Source organism: Poecilia mexicana, unplaced genomic scaffold (genome assembly GCF_051168715.1).
Source record: "Poecilia mexicana isolate PSO_F unplaced genomic scaffold, ASM5116871v1 scaffold_10, whole genome shotgun sequence".
NCBI lineage: Eukaryota > Metazoa > Chordata > Actinopteri > Cyprinodontiformes > Poeciliidae > Poecilia > Poecilia mexicana.
This window is the reverse complement of record NW_028263379.1, coordinates 7,747,746-7,753,745: the sequence shown is the minus strand read 5'-3', so window position 1 is coordinate 7,753,745 and position 6,000 is coordinate 7,747,746. Positions and strand designations below refer to the sequence as shown.

General features: G+C 34.4%; 1 long non-coding RNA gene across 1 annotated transcript; it reads left to right on the top strand.

Moving 5' to 3' along the window:
• Window positions 1-369: 369 nt before the first annotated feature.
• LOC148156707 (uncharacterized) lies at window positions 370-2,970 on the top strand. The gene is made up of 2 exons (XR_015764450.1): window positions 370-455; window positions 2,791-2,970. It is a non-coding gene; the product is annotated as an uncharacterized LOC148156707 (long non-coding RNA).
• The last annotated feature ends 3,030 nt before the right edge of the window (window positions 2,971-6,000 follow it).

The following is a 6,000-nucleotide window of genomic DNA, read 5'->3' as shown; positions in this document are numbered from 1 at the left end:
AGAAAGGGTGCTTGATTTGCCAACAGCAGACTTAAAGTTGTTGTTGTTGTTGTTCACCAGATGTTTGACTTCAGAACAAAACTTTCCAATAGGAGTTGGATGTTTTTGTACAGTGACAGTTTCATGGCCTTTAATATCTTCACAGCCCCTCAGCCGGGTGTTATTCCCCTTCTATTGTGGTTTAACAGCATTCACATCACACGGCCCGTTCAGTACTCCCACTGCTCCGCCGCTTCTTTTTCCAATAAAATGATCAATTTCCAAAACAGCTAAGCACCGCAAGTCTGGTCACTGCTGGTAAATGAAAGAAAGTCAATTAACTCTTAAATGTCAAGAATGTGTCACCAGTATGTGGGCAACCTATTTACAGGGTCCCCTCTGTGAATATGAGAAGTTCAACACAAAGTAATAACTGTCACTGTGCTTTGGAGAGGCAAGGACTGACTGCAGCAGGGGTATGTTTGCAATTTGAATCTTAACCCATCAATTTAACCTTTAGAATTAACTGGATTTATTAATATTACTTAATTCTGTCTGAATATTTGAGGTTTCAGAGTAGACATCTTCTAATGTTGAGGCTTGTATGTTAGAAGAAGTCAAAGTCTTATCAATGACTACTTTGTTTTTGAGATGTTGAAGATACAGATCAAGTCTGGAGTTCTTTACTTGGTTTGTTTGTGTTTTCCTTTTCTGTAACCTCTTTCTTATCCAGCACAATCAAAAAGAAAAATACATGTTTTTAAAAGCTGAAACATCTTTAAAGATGTTGTTGTAATGTGACGTCGGTGTAGACAATCCAATCTTTTTATTCAGATGTGTTTTCCCCACCTTTCTCAAGTTCCTGTTGCACACCTGACTTAAAAAAACACAGAAACTTCATAGGTGGGAGAAATCTGTTTCCACCCCTTAACCAATCACATTTAAACGTTTAGGGAGATCAGAGTTTTAAGGTTGGAAAAACATGTGTCCACATCTTTTCAGGTACTACACTGCATTACAGATGTAAATTTAATGAAAGTACATGTATCTTTTCAGGTTTAGGTGCTATAAGCTAATCTGATATAACCAGGTGTTTGGTAGTTAATTGTTACGTTTACTTGAGTAACTTTTTGAAAAGAAAATACTTTCAGGAGTTGCTTTATTACATTGTACTTTTTACTTTTGAGTAATATTATTATGAAGTAGTGGTACTTTTACTGTAGTAACATTTCTGAATACTCTATCCACTGAGTAATTTCACTAAATCAAGAACATATTTTACCAAAAATGCACCAGACACACCTAGAGTTTATGTTAAAGTGAGACTTCTCGTTGTTTCTCCAAAAGCTGTTATTCTAAAGTTACTTTATCTGTTGTCTGATGAACAGTTCTTTTTCTTAAAGTTTTTATTTTATTAATTTGTATTAGTTTTAAAGTACATTTTACTTTTTAAAATACCAGAATTTGCACACAACTATTTTTTGTCTGATTCAATTTTGTTAAATCAGATGTCATGATTAGCCTTTCTACCAATTTTTTTCTTTGTTTTTACCATTTTTTGAAAATCGTACTCCGATTTAAGAGAACGCAGTAGAGACCTAATGTGTTTTTTACTCTGTGTGCAGCCCAGTGTGGTTGCATTAACTTTGTGTGCACTTTTACAATTTATTTATTTATTTGTTGTTTTGAAAATTTACAGTCCATGGGAGGTCTAAGTAATTTCTTGGATGACTACTTTTTAATTGTGTTCTAGTTAAAATATGTTTGTTTTCCTTGAGAAAAATTTTGGGTAATTTTTGGGTTTCCTTGATTTTTAATTTGAATATTAAGTTGAGTTTAATGTATTGTTGGGTCTTTTGAATGAAGATGTGATTGAAATGAAATTACTTTTTTGCAAAGTGCCTCAGGACCACATTTGTTGTGAAATGGCTATATGAAAATAAACTGAATTGAATAATACTTGGTTGACCAATGACTATTAATCGATGTCACTTTTGGCAGATAGACACTTCAAAATAAATGAACTAATAAATTAACTATTAAAATGAGTGCAAGGATACTCATTTTAGTATCAGGTCATTGTTTTTCTTACTTTTTTGGGCCTCTTGTGTTTTGGGAGATGAACATAAGCATACGGCACACTTTCACAATCATGAAGCACTAATTTGTGTTTGCATATAAAATACTTCCACATTCTTTACATAGACGTTTGTGGCTGTAATGTAAGAAAACATGGAAATATTCAAGAGGTATCAATACTATTTTGAGTTTTTGAATGTGGAAGAACTTTGAGTTTAAAAAATGGGGCCAACTGAAGTGATAAAACCCAATGAATCTCTGCAAAAACAAGCATATGTGCATAGTGGTTGAAAAATAGAAAACGTGGGCGTAATTGCACATTCAGAAGAGAAATGAAACATTTTTCTGAGTCTTTTTATCAGATTCCAGCAGTTTTAAACATGAGCTGCTGACAAAGAGATTATTGTTGCATTTGTAAATCTTCTTTCCTTTGTAAACAAGGCAGCGGAAAATCAATGTGCCAATAAAAAAAAGGAGAAAACGGAAACAGGTGAACTTCCATGTTTGACACAGTTTTCTGGTGAAGATAACATCTAAACAACAGTTGCAGATTTGGTAATAGGGAAGCACCTTGAACTTAACGCTCTCATTTTGTTTTACAACTCTTATAAAACAACAATAGACACTTTAAAAAGGTTACAAGAGTCTGCTATCCTTATATTTTGATTGAAACTGGTCTTGCTAAAGCCTTGAACTGAACAATGATTGTGATTTATTTATTTTACAATTTAGCTATGTCATCCCTGGTGTCATACCGGTGAACAAACCTGAGCAGGCGATCCCCCACCCACGCCTGCTGTGTGTTCTTCCTGAACGCTTACGGTAATATCGATCATGTCGGATTTTCTGACAGAGAAAAAAATCTATGTCTTGGTTTTGTGTCAACATTAAAAGCTTTATAATAAAAAAAAATCTGTGCATTTAACAACCTCTTTGCATGTTAAAAATCCAGTTGATAATGTGCAGACTTACACACTGTCGTGTGTACGTGCTGCATGTGAGCTTTCAAACTTGCGCCCACTTGCTCGCAACCTGGAAATGCATAGTGTTGCCAAAGGGGAGACCGCAGAGTCAGAAGTCATACTACTACTGCAGGTGGGAGGAGGAAGTAAACGGCATAATAATAATTTAGTAAACAAATCCCCCTGATACTGAACTTCAATAATTTGAAGTGTAAGTACATGGGTCAAATGTAACAGCAGTGTTTATGTACTTCATTTTTACCTAACATGTTGATTACATTTTATTTTAAATCACTCACACACAGAATAATTAATTTCCACCACAAGTTAATACACTCAGGGGGGATTTAAACTTGCTTTGCTAGGCTGAACGTCAACAAACAGGAAAAAAAACAAAACAATTTGTGTAGGTACAGTATGACCACGTCAACTCAAAACAAAAACAAAATTATGATACTGATGAGCAACAACTCATCAGTATTTAAACATGCTTTGTTGGGCTGTTGGGCTGAACGTCAACAAACAGAAAAAAAAAACAATTTGTGTAGGTACAGTATGACCACGTCAACTCAAAACAAAAACAAAATTATGATACTGATGAGCAACAGCTGTGGCTGAGACACCGTCACTGATTTCTGATTCCATGAAATAAATACATAAAGTAAATAAAACAGCAGATACATGACGATTATTGGCAGCAAAATGCATTAAATCATTTAAATATTAAATTGGAAAAAAAATGCTTGTTACAATTGGAATTGAGGTTTTTACTTGATAAATTAAACTGCAGACATTTTCTTGTTTGCTAAAAGAAAGAAAAAAAAAACCACCCACTTCAAAATTTCAGTGTCTAATTTTGAACATGTTTCCATGGTTGATTTAATAAAAGGCAAAAAGAAGAGGTTGGTAAAAGTGATTTGTCTTTGTTTTGCAAATGTAAAGAACATTTCTCACTTTTTACCTATGTGTAAGATGTTGCTACTTGCATCTCTCTTCAAGTCGCACATTTTGCATTGTGTTTAACACTCCGGCTGACCACAAAAACTCTCACTGCGTCACATGTCACCTTTGACAGATTTAGTAACAAAAAAAGGTAACCGAGGGCAACGACGCTTTTACATATGTTCAACGGAAAGAGCTGGGGCACCTATGATGAGAACATTTCTCCACACTAAATATCCAAGTTTGAAAACAGATAATCACACTCCCTGCTTATGTTTGAACGTGGATTTTTAATTGAATTAAAAAAAAAAATTCAGATTAAACACTTCTTTTGTAACAAATTTAAAGAGTAAATTTTTACTATTTTCAAAGGAGCTTACTATTCATTTTTATTTAATCTGTAGAACAGCTACTGGATATCTCTATAATTACCTTAAGCTTTAACTTTAGATACTTTACGTTTAAACAAACACCCATTAAGGTTTGCACAATACTGGCTAACTGTTTATGCTTTTATTACTGCAAGAATCTGATATTTCAGTGAGCAATAAATGCTCATCATTTTGTTTTTAAACTAATCTTTACATATTACAGCATATAAAAATACAACAGTAGAAATTTAACAACTGATTACATTCACTGTCAAAAGTTAGAAAGTTTCACACCTCAATGTTTTATTTCAAAAATGTGATTGTTAGATTTTCAAGTGCCCCTGACTTCAGGATACTGTTTTCAAATTTAAAATATAAATGTACATCGGACAATAAGTAATGAAGTTAAAGTAGCATTATTACCTTTTTTTTATTTTTATTTGTAGATGCCAAAATCATGTTTTTATCAGAAAGAATTCATATTTGAGTCCAGAAACTGTTAATGAGGAAAATCCTATTAATAAACTAAATTAAATATAACAATTGAAAAAAAAGTGCTCAATTTTCAATCTGCATTGGTTCAGTTTTGCGTATTTTTTTATCATAGCAATTTTGACATTTTTCCGTTGATCAAAATGTTTACTCTTCACACACTTTTCTTATTTAACAGGTGCCTAGTAAAAAGAAGAAAAAAAGACAAACACACATGGTGGGTAACAGGGGGTTTGCTGATGGCAGCCCCAGGAGGAAATTCTTCTGAACTGAAATCTACCTGAAGACACATTTTCCTTTCTGAATGTGCATCACAGAAGACACTCCTGATAAGCCTGATGACTGAGGGAGAAGCACCTCTCAGACCTGTCCAAGCCCCCACCCACCTGTTCCTTTACGCTAACGCAGACAGAGAATAGACGAGAGGGGTTTTCTCTCTGACAGTCACTCTCGCTTCCTCTCGTCTGGTTGCGGAGGATGATTGTGAAGATAGTGTGCGGAGAGAACGCGTGTGTGCTACCTCTGACAAGGCAGAAACCCTCAGCTAGTTATGCAGATGGACATGCTGACTAAAATTTGGCGCCACCTGAATTTCCAAGGTGTGTTATATTATAGCATAATGGAGCAGATGACCTTAATCAATCATACCTACACTGATATTTCCATACTGATCACTTTTGTTGCGTCTTCTATATAAAGCAATGGTAGCCAAGGAAAGCTCTCCCCATCTGAAAATATTTCCAATCGTACATATTCTTCCCCCACCTTGTAACAGACGTTCTGGCTGCAGAGTATAGACAACAAATCATAGGTCAACATTTTCAACACCACTCATATACTTGAAGCTTTCCTTCAAATCTACAGTTCTGCTGCCAGAAGTGAAAAATGTGTCGCTGTGCATGTTGAGGTAAATCTGGGTCACTCTAACATGAACTAAAATGCTTGCATATTTAGATGTGAAATGGTACGCTAAAATCTATGCTACAGTGTGTTTTCAGCATCACAATCCTTCAAGAAAAAAACAATAAAATTTAGATTTTTTTAAGCAGTAATATATTTAACTGGTGAATCTGTTTCCATTTCTTAATTTATGTGATTTCCTTACGTTTCAAAACTGAAAAGTAAAAAGTAAGGAAATGACTGGTGGAGTTTCGGTTGGATTTGAAAAAAAAAAA